Raw genomic sequence first — 11,890 nt, forward strand, 5'->3', positions numbered from 1 at the left:
GACAAATGCGTATTCAACTCTCACAATGGCTCTACCAGAACAAATCTTTCATCAATACAGCACCATAAAGATTTGTGCATCATTATTTGATACCATGAAAAGAAGAAGCCTGGGTAATACACTAGAGAGCAAGAAAACGCTTGTGAAGTTTCAATTTAGAAACTTTATCTTGATGAAGAATGAAGCGGTTGAAGAGATGATAAATCGTTTTAGTCATCTAGTGGTTAAAATGGCCAGTGTTAACCTTGAGCCAACTGAGACTGACAAGATCGATACGTTGAAGAATGCATTGCCTTCCACATATTCGACTTTTCTCTTTGTGTTGAAAGAAAATGGTTTCTTTCGTAACCCAGAACTTACTACAGTGCAGTTTATCAACAAAATTGAGGAAAGAGAATTTGAGTTAAAGTGTCAAACGTTATTGAAGGACAATCAAAACCAGAATCCTTCAATTTATGGTGGAGCAATGCCAGCAAACACTTCTTCAAGTCAAAGTTCTGTCTCAATCAGTGCTTTCTTCACTCAAGCTCAAGATGAGACTCCTAATGTAAACAACTCACCTAATGTATGCTTTATGGCGTCAAGTGCAAAATCTGAGTCTACCGCCAATGCTTCAAGTTCATTACCAAAAGTAAACCTTCAAGAAGCCGAAAACAGTTTGCTTTTGTATGTGCTTTCATGACATCATACGAACAATTGGTGGGTAGCAAAATTGCCACTAGTGAGTTAACCGATAAAGATTATGATCAAATTGATCCTGATGATCTTGAATTGATGGATCTCAAATGGAATATGGCTATAATTGTTAGAAAGGTCAAGAATTTTATGCAAAGAACAGGAAAAGACCTTCCAACTCTGAATAAACGAGTTGGTTTTGATAAATTGAAGGTTAATGCTACAACTGCATGGACTTTGGCCATTTTGCCAAAGAATGTGACAAGCCAAGAAAAGAATATTCCGGTCGACGCAATACTGAGTGATCACAAGGAAATAATTCATCGGCTAATGATCAAAGCAAAAGGAAGTCTTCTGAAGGAGAGAAGAATAAGTTAAGCAGCAATCAAGCTCTTGTCGCTAACGAAGGGGTTGATTGGTCGCAAAGGTTGTTGGGGAATCAGGCCAACCTTGCGGTATTTGAACCAGTTGATCAATTTGAAGATGCAAGTAGTGATCAAGTATCTGTCGGGAGCGATACATCAGACTCTGAAACTGATTCTTATCAGAGTTCGTCTGATAACTCATCTGTGCAAGTCAAATCTGACACTTCAAATCCTGGTCACATTGAATCTTATGCTTGCATGGCTATGATAGAGGAAGTATGTCCTAAACCTCAAGTTAATGTAACTGAATCTTCAACTGTTGTGTTAGAGTGTACTGATTGTGCTGAAATCAAATCCAAACTCGAAACAGCCTTAATTTAGAACACCTCTCTCACAAAAGAGCTTTTTATGATCAATGAGTGCTATAGACAGAAATCTAAATTGCTGGAACAATCGACTTTAAAAATCCAAAATCTATCTGAAAGCAATCATGATCTAAAAGCTGAGGTTCAGTGTAAGATTATTGTGGTTGAACAACATTTTCAGGAGATCCTCAGACTCCGAACCTCCATTTCTAAACTTGAAAATGAAATTCTGGAATTGAAAAAGGAACTTGGAAAATTTCGAGATTCTTTGTTTTTGTTAAATGAAATAATTGAAGTAAACAATTCCCACAAGAAAAATGGGAAAGTAGGTTTAGGGTTTGTTAAGATTCCTCCTCCCTTTAAAGGAGATTACTGTAGCATTCCAGATATTAAACAATGTCCTGAAATGCTTACAGTTGAACTTGAAATTATTGATCAAAACAAATCAACTCAAGAACCGATTCACATCAAAAGTAAATCCGTTTTTACCAAAAGTGAATTAGATGGTTCTGTTGAGGAGTTAGTTGAACAAGATGAGATTGTCAAAAATAAGAATATTCCTGCTGACAATCACATCTTATGTGAACCTGAAGAATTTGAACAAGCAGTCTATGGTTCAAATATTTGGGTGAAACTTCTAAAACTCCTAAGGTATCACCTAATGTATCTCAATCAGACAAACCTTCGGTGTCTGATGAGGAGTTGATGAGATTCATAAATCCTCAACCAAAATCTTTAAGCGGGAAGATATTTAAATTAAAAGATCTGTCAAAGGTTTTTTCGGATAAGGAAGTTCCTCTGAATCTTCTTAATCCAGAATTAATTGGTAGTGTTTTTCAGGATAACACTTCAGAAGTCACTCAACTTGAACAACGATTAACAAATCTAAATTCAAAAATGTTCAAGAAAAGGCAAAGAACACCACATTTAAACCAATAAAATTTGTCAAATCATCTGGGATGGAGAATTCATCTAATTCTACCAATCTAGAATTTTTCCAAAATAAAAGGGGATTTAAATCTGCTGGTACAAAGAAATTGTCTTTTGAAGAATCCAAAACTAAGGCTCAACCTGTGCATGAAAGTCAACCAAGTGGTTCACTACATAAGTCTTTAGATTCACGCTTATGTTTTAAATGTGGTGAACCGGGACATGTGTCTAAAAAATGTAGAGCAAAGGTTGATGAGATCAAAGTGTCATCAAATTGTAAGACTGAACTGAATGTAAAACCAAAAGAAAAACAAGTTGATGAGAGTGTTATAATGTATTCTGATGTCAATCCAAGAAAAATTTGTAGGATTGAATCTTTTAATGTAACAAAAAAATGTGTTAACCGTGCTCAACCAATTTGTTCAAACACTGATTCGGGAATTATATGTGACAGGTCCTTAAAGAAGAAAAACAAGAAACCGGTCACCTATTCTCAAGTACCGAATACTAGTTTTAAGTTATCCTTTTCTCCGAAAGTATCAAAGGGAGAGCCCAAGACTGAGGCTTGGGCTGCCTTTTTGAACTAATCATTTACTTGTGTGTGCAGAGTTTATCCAGGTCCGGGTATACTCACCAATGGATTTTGGATAGTGGATGTTCTAGGCATATTACTGGCAACCTAGATCTTTTGAATAATGTTAAGGATATTCAAGGAGGTTATGTTGCGTTTGCTGGTAACAATGCGGGAATGATTACAAAGGAAGGAGAAGTTTCAAATGGGAAAGTGACGTTTGAAAAAGTAAATTATTGTGAGAAGGTGGATCATAATTTGCTGAGTGTTTCTCAGATATGTGATAAAAAGTTTACCACCGTTTTCACAGACAATGAATGTGTTATCCTTCAACCGGGATACACGATTCCTGAAGATATGGTTGTCATGAGATCACCTCGATCGAATGATATTTATGTACTGGATATGAGTTATGATGTAAATGTTTCACCCTCAGCTACATGTTTCGTGTCTAAAACTACCGAAAAGGAGTCTATCCTTTGGCATCGATGCATGGGACATTCACATACGCAAGATGAATTTTCTTATTTCAAATGAGTTGGTGGATGGTGTATCCCTTAAGAATTTCAAGATCAATGATCATTGCGTTGCGTGCAAGAAGGGGAAACAAAAGAAGAAATCACATCCAAGCAAGTCACTCAACACGATTGTTACACCACTGGAACGACTTCATATGGATCTCTTCGGTCCAATGAATCGTGCTAGTATTGCTGAAAACTTGTACTGCTTGGTGGTGACTGATGATTTCTCACGTTACTCATGGGTGTTATTTATGGGATCGAAAGATCAGACACCTATCTTAATTCAGAATCTGATTACGAAGATCGAATCACTTTACAAACTGAAAGTGAGACGAATTCGTAGTGACAATGGAACTGAATTTAAGAATAATGTATTGGATTTCTTCTGCATACAGAAAGGAATTCATCGGGAATTCAGTGCACCTTATGTTCCTCAACAGAATGGTGTATTTGAAAGAAAGAATCGTACGTTGATTGAAGCTGCGAGAACGATGCTTGCTGATTCAAAACTACCTGTTCAATTCTAGAACGAAGCTGTGAACACAGCATGTTATACTCTGAATCGAGTTATGAGCTTCTCAATTCTAGAACGAAGCTGTTCAAGAAGACGAGTTATGAGCTTCTGAACAATCATAAACTGAACATAAAGTATTTGGAAACGTTCGGGTGTCCGTGTACTGTTTTGAAGAGAGATGCTGGAAAGTTTGATGAAAAAACGTTTGAGGGTTATTTTTTGGGATACAATTCTCCTAAGAAACGAATCTTCAATATCTCTTCGGGTTGTGTGGAAGAATGGTATCACGTTTATTGCCAAAGTTATACTACTCCGCCAACTGGTACAGGTCCCAACTGGATGTTCGATTACGACGGCTTGTTTAATTCGTTTATGTCAATGGTTGAAGAAGTACATGAAGATCTCATTAGATCTTATTTGGAAGAACAATGTATTTCTATTCCAAGGTCTTCTTCGTTTGATGTAAATGACTCTCCTAATGTATCAGAAACGTCGAATGAAGTTTCTGAATCTTCCGATGATGCTGATTTTGTGGATTCATCGTCAGTTCTTTTGGATGACGCTCCAGAGACAAACGAGCAAATTCTAATTTTTGATGAATCACCGACTGTCTCTTTAGACACAGCGGAGGAAAATATCACCAATTTGAGTGATAACGAATCTGTCCCTGCTAATCCTTCCTTAAGGATTCATTCGAATCGTCCGCAGAAACAGATAATTAGTGATGTGAACGATGGGGTTCGTACAAGACACCAATTAGCTAATATATGTGACGATCAAGTTGATAGTAACGTATCTCCTACTGAGGATTCGATACTTTGTGCTTATGCGGATTTACACTCTTCGGGTATTCTCAGTATTGCACAATACACCTGCTTCCTATCACAGATAGAACCGACAAGTGTCACAATGGCACTCAAGGACCCGTCTTGGGTTGAAGCTATGCAGGAGGAGCTACAACAATTTGTTCGACTGGGTGTATGGGACTTAATTGATAAACCTGACCATGTGAAAAAGGCTATTATGACCAAATGGGTTTTTAAGTGCCAAAAGGACGATCGTGGGGTAATCATGAGAAACAAGGCACGATTGGTCGTTCTTGGTTATAATCAACAAGAAGGCATCGATTACACCGAAGTATATGCTCCAGTTGCACGACTGGAAGCTATACGTATCTTTCTTGCCTATGCAACCTATAAAAACTTTAAGGTTTATCAAATGGATGTAAAATCGACATTCTTGAACGGAGCTATTCATGAGGAAGTGTATGTGAAGCAGCCTCCCGATTTCAAAGATCCAGACTTTCCAGAGCGTGTTTACCGATTAAACAAGGCTCTTTATGGTTTACACCAGGCCCCGAGAACCTAGTACAGCACAATACCATCTAATAGAAAGTGGATTCACGAGAGGGACTGTGGATTGTACGTTATTTTTTAAGAATGTGGGTGATGATTTGCTCCTCGTCCAAATCTATGTGGACGACATCATTTTTGGTTCGACGAACGACAGCTTGTGTAAAGATTTTGAAAAGACAATGTAAACCAAATTCGAGATGAGCTCGATGGGAGAGATGAACTTTTTCTTAGGATTACAAGTTCACCAGTCTGATTCCGGGATCTTTATCCATCAGATGAAATATGTAAACAATGTCTTGAGCCGATTCAAGATACCAACGGCAAAATTCCTTCGACACCTCTTCCTGTAGATCACAATTTATCACCGGATGAATTGGAGAATACCGTAGATCCAACCCTGTATCGAGCTATGATCGAAGCTCTCATGTATATGACTGCATCGCGACCTGATATTATGTTTGCTGTTTGTGTGCTAGGTACCAATCGAGACCCCGAGTTACTCACCTGGCGGCAGTAAAGCGCATCTTACATTATCAGAGGAGAAATCCAGACATCGGGTTATGGTACCTCAAAGACGATAAGTTCGATCTCACCTCTTTTACTGATTTGGACTACGGAGGATGCAAAATCAACTTCAAGTCTACAATAGCAGGATGTCAATTCTTAAGAAACCGGCTTGTTTCCTGGCAATGTAAGAAGCAGACAACGGTCTCAACTTCAACAGCCGAAGCGGAGTATGTGGCGGCCTGGAGTTGCTGCTCACAGGTTCTTAGGATCCAGCAACACTTGCGGGATTACGGTTTGAAGTTTCTTACTACTCCCATTTATATTGATAATTCTGCTGCAATTTCAATCACCAAAAATCCGGTTCACCATTCGAAAACCAAACACATTGAAATCCGTTATCACTTCATACGTGATTGTTTTGAAAAGAAATTAATATCAATTGATAAAATTCACACGGATTTTCAAAAGGCTGACCTTTATACCAAAGCTTTTGACAAAACATGTTTTCAATATCTGCTGGGTATAAATGGTTTAAAAACTTTAAAAGATATTCAAAAGCTTTGTTAAATAATTTTGTTTTTGTTTTTTGTTTTATTTCAATTTTTGTCGTTTTTAGGGGGAGAAAATATAAAATCCAAAAAATATTGTGTTTTTAGTTTGTACAGAGAAATTTAAAAACTTCAAAAACATTCAAATATTGAAAAATGTTAAAAACATTGAAAAATGCTCCTCAAAATGAGTTTTGAAGAAAAAAGAGAAAATGATAGTACATTAACGGGATTGATCTAGTACATGTATAAACTAGATTAAAAATTATGGTATGGCCAGCAATATGATATGCAAAGATAGGCTTGACAGACTATATAGGAACTGATAAGAAATAAAGATAATGAATGCCGTTCCTAGTGGAATTACATCTTGAAAAATTGATACTATGTCTGATTTTTTTTAAAAAAAGTCAAAAGTCAAAATGATTACTGTGTGTGCATGCTTTCATTTTTGAAGAAAATTCTGCTTTTGTAACACCCGTTAATTTCGGTTTCAAGAACTAAATCTTGTAGAGTATGTATAACTCTCGGGACTTAACCGACGTTTCTCGGAAGCCTTCACGCCATCCCGGTACATTAAGAACCTAACTCTTCCTTCCATTTTGCCTTACACTCCAATCTAGAGGGACTAGAGTGTAACATATTATATTATAACACAACCTAACCCTAGCCCCATCTCTTTCTACGATCGGCAGGTAGGAGCAGCCCCAAGACCCACGATTTTCTTTTTTCAGCCAATTCTAAGCCTTAGAACTTCAATTCAAGGTATGTACTACGATTCCCCAAGTCTTTTACACGTTGATTGATCCTTATATTGCGCGTATTGATCGAAAAACGTCGTGTTGTAGGCTAACCGGGTGGCTGCCCAATTGAGCTTTTCCGGGGCTGTTTCGAGTGAGGTTTTTGCATCAACATCCCGCTAGGTATGACATGTACATCATATTATAATTTCATGTACGTCATATTATAATTTCATGCAAATTTTTGAGTTTGATGCGTTAATTGATCGGGTGACCGATTGAATTAGTTTGTACAGCCCTAGGGGGGGTTTAAGGGCTGTGGAAAAATTATTTTTTTGATGCTCGGGGCTGTTGGGGTTAGGGCTTCGTCAATCGAGTCGGCGGTGCACGAAATTTCGTTTAAACGTTAAAGTAAGAGTTTTAAAAAGGAACCGTCAACCCTATCAACTCGGGTGCCATAATCTTGATGAATGAAAAGAGTTAAAATGGAATTTGGTCCATTCGGGGCTGGTTCGTTAATAAATGGTTTTAAGGTTTTTTGCACGCGCATTCGACCCGATTTGACTATCTTTGGGCCTTGGGCTAGGTTGTTGGGCCCATTTGGCAAGAGTGTTCTTACGGTCTAGTTTAGTAACGTGTTGTGTATAATTTACAGGCCCTTGCTTGTGATTTTGCACTTAGGGATTCCTAGCTCGTTGCAGGTGTTCGATTGATTTCAGGTGAGTTCATGATGCCCTTATTACTCTTTTTACTTTTGGGCTAGCATGCACACCGAAGTGTTTTCTTACATGATGAAAGGTTTTAAACGAGTTTATATAGGCCTGCTAGTATATGGTACACCTTGGGATGTTAAATTTATATATATGTATATACATTATTTCTTGGCCTATATCTGGCGATGTTGTAGTCGTTTCGACTACTGATGTTGTGCATGCCTACTTTGTGTTTGCATGCACTGATGTTACGTGTTTGGGTTGTACGTTTGCTCGACCCTGATGTTATACGTGGATGTTATATATATATATATATATATATATATATATATATATATATATATATATATATTGTGATATATATGGAGATGTAATTGAAAGGATGTTTACATATGCCTTTTTTTGCATATGTATGTATGAGGATGTTTAGTTCTCGGTAATGAGGACTTGATGGATGTACCCCATTTACTTTTTAAAACTTTTGGTTTGACTATATTATCAATTACTACTGATGTCATTTACTTAAAACTTGAACTCACTCAGCTCAAGCTGACTTTGTGTGCATGTTAGTGTGAGTTTCAGGTTAGGAAGAGGATGCCTTATCGCTTGGACGTGCACGAAGCTACATGAACGGTGAAGGGCATACAGAAATTGAAGTTTTACCATTAAACATTTATTTTTGAAAGTTTTTATTTAAAGATAACTATGTTGATTTTGGGCAAAATTCCCGGGTTTTGGGAACTTATTTTATTATTTATGTTTTCCGCTGAATTATACTCTGAATTGCTTATTTTAATGAAAATAATTGTTTTGTTTAATTATTTTATTAGTGTTTTGAATGTATACCAACTGTGGGGTTCCCGGGGTTCGGGGCCTTACAAGTTGGTATCAGAGCCTTGGTTTGAGGGATCCGAGCATCTCCGAATGCTTGGACTCGAACTGTATGAAAAGAGACCAGTATCCCCACCGCGAGTAGCTGCACGTCAAGAGTATTACCGCCGCTTTATTCCCGATTTTTCGAAAATTGCTTCTTCACTGACCAAGCTGACTAAGAAGAGTGTTAAGTTTGTTTGGGGTACGGAACAGGAGGAGGCTTTTCTAGAGTTGAAGAACAGATTGACGCATGCCCTGATCTTAGCTTTACCTGATGGCACCGATGATTTGGTGGTTTATTCTGATGCCTCTTATCAGGGGCTTGGGTGTGTTTTGATGCAGCGAGGTCGAGTCATCGCTTATGCCTCACGGTAGTTGAAGCCTCATGAGGCGAATTATCCTACCCACGATTTGGAGCTGGCGGCGGTGGTGTTTGCGCTTAAGTTGTGGAGACATTATTTGTACGGTGTTCCTTGCGTTATTTATATCGACCATAAGAGTTTAAAATACTTTTTTGAACAAAAGGAACTGAATATGTGCCAACGTCGATGGTTGGAGTTGATTAAGGACTATGATTTTGATATTATGTACCACCCCGGTAAGGCTAACGTGGTGGCCGACGCGTTGAGCCGGAAGGAGAGACCAAAACCTATTCGGGTGAAATCCTACCAGCTTATTCTCTGACTCGACATTTTGAAACAAATAGCCAACGTCCGGAATGAAGCGTTGCGGGTGGAATGGATTATGTCGGAACGTGTTTGGGGTCAGGAGAAATTGTTGGAAGACGTCGCGGACGGGGTGAAGTATAAGGATGGTCGTTTATGGGTACCGAGGTATGGGGGATTCAGAGATAAAATTTTGGATGAGGCGCATAAGTCGCGCTATTCTATTCACCCGGGCGCGACCAAGATGTACCAAGACTTGAAGAAAAATTTTTGGTGGCCTGCGATGAAATTTGAGGTGGCTCAGTACGTGAGTAAGTGTTTGACATGTCTACAAGTTAAGGCCGAGCATCAGAAGCCATTTGGGAAACTTCAGCCGTTGGAAATACCTGAGTGGAAATGGGAGCATCTTACTATGGATTTCGTGACTAAACTGCCTCGTACTCCTAGGGGTAATTATGACACCATTTAGGTAATCGCGGATAGATTGACCAAGAGCACCCATTTCTTGCCGATTCTAGAGACTTTTAATTCTGAGCAGCTGGCCGATGTGTTTATTCGTGAGATCGTCTCTAGGCACGGGGTTCCGGTATCTATTGTTTCGGATAGGGATACGCGTTTCACCTCCAGATTTTGGAAAAGGTTTCACAAGGAGATGGGCACCAAACTCCTCATCAGTACTGCTTATCACCCGCAGACGGATGGTCAGTCCGAAAGGACAATTCAGACTCTCGAGGATATGTTGCGGGCTTGTGTTATCGAATTTGGTGGTGGTTGGGACCGTCACTTACCGTTGGTGGAGTTTTCGTATAATAACAGTTACCACGCCACGATTGGGATGCCACCGTTTGAGTTGTTGTATGGTAGGAGGTGTAGGACTCTAGTCTGTTGGGGTTACATTGGTTAGAAGTGGTTGGGTAGTTAGGAGGTGGTCGAGGCAACGACTGAGAAACTCGACAAGATTAAAGCATTTATGAAGGCCGCGCAGGATTGTCAGAAGTCTTATGCAGATAAAAGGCGAAGGCCTATTGTGTTTGAGGACGGGGATTGGGTTATGTTAAAAGTTTCTCCCTAGAAGGGCATTATTCGTTTTCGTAAGAGGGGGAAGCTCAGCCCGAGGTTTATTGGCCCGTTTCTTGTATTGGCCCGAGTCGGTGAGGTAGCATATAGGCTGGAATTGCCCGAGGAGCTCACGAGGATTCATCCTACTTTTCACGTGTCCCATCTGAGGAAATGCTTAGCTGATGAAGAGGCCCATGTGCCTCTCGATGATATTGAACTCGATAGTAAGCTTAACTACGTTGAACAACCGATTGCTATTCTTGACCGTTAGGAGAGGCGTTTGAGAAATAAGGTGGTTAGACAGGTGATGGTGCAGTGGAAACACCGTAGGGGTTCTGAGGCCACTTGGGAATCAGAAGATGAAATGATGAAGCATTATCCGTAGTTGTTCCTGTCGCATCGGGATTCGGGGACGAATCCCATTGTAAGGGGGTGGACTTGTAACACCCGTTAATTCCGGTTTCAAGAACTAAAGCTTGTAGAGTATGTATAACTCTCGGGACTTAACCGACGTGTTGGGCCTTGGGCCAGGTTGTTGGGCCTTAGGCCAGGTTGTTGGGCCTCGGGCCAAGTGTTGGGTTTTGGGCCAAGTGTTGGGCCTTGGGCCAAGTTGTTGGGCTTTGGGCCAAGTGTAGGGCCTTGGGCCAAGTGTTGGGCCTTGGGCGGCCCATTTGGCAAGAGTGTTCTTACGGTCTAGTTTAGTAAAGTGTTGTGTATAATTTACAGGCCCTAGCTTGTGATTTTGCACTTAGGGATTCCTAGCTCGTTGCAGGTGTTCGATTGATTTCAGGTGAGTTCATGATGCCCTTTTTACTCTTTTTACTTTTGGGCTAGCATGCACACCTAAGTGTTTTCTTACATGATGAAAGGTTTTAAACGAGTTTATATAGACCTGCTAGTATATGGTAGACCTTGGGATGTTAAATATATATATATGTATATACATTATTTCTTGGCCTATATCTGGCGATGTTGTAGTCGTTTCGACTACTGATGTTGTGCATGCCTACTTTGTGTTTGCATGCACTGATGTTACGTGTTTGGGTTGTACGTTTGCTCGACCCTGATGTTATTCATGGATGTTATATATATATATATTGTGATATATATATAGAGATGTAATTGAAAGGATGTTTACATATGCCTTTTTTTGCATATGTATGTATGAGGATGTTTAGTTCTCGGTAATGAGGACTTGATGGATGTACCCCTCTTACTTTTTAAAACTTTTGGTTTGACTATATTATCAATTACTACTGATGTCATTTACTTAAAACTTGAACTCACTCAGCTCAAGCTGACTTTGTGTGCATGTTAGTGTGAGTTTTAGGTTAGGAAGAGGATGCCTTATCGCTTGGACGTGAACGAAGCTACATGGACGGTGAAGGGCATACGGGAATTGAAGTTTTACCATTAAACATTTATTTTTGAAAGTTTTTATTTAAAGATAACTATGTTGATTTTGGGCAAAATTCCCGGGTTTTGGGAA

The sequence above is a fragment of the Bidens hawaiensis genome, unplaced genomic scaffold (genome assembly GCF_021521415.1).
Source record: "Bidens hawaiensis isolate Kalapana, Puna unplaced genomic scaffold, B.hawaiensis_p1.1 tig00003378_1, whole genome shotgun sequence".
Lineage (NCBI taxonomy): Eukaryota > Viridiplantae > Streptophyta > Magnoliopsida > Asterales > Asteraceae > Bidens > Bidens hawaiensis.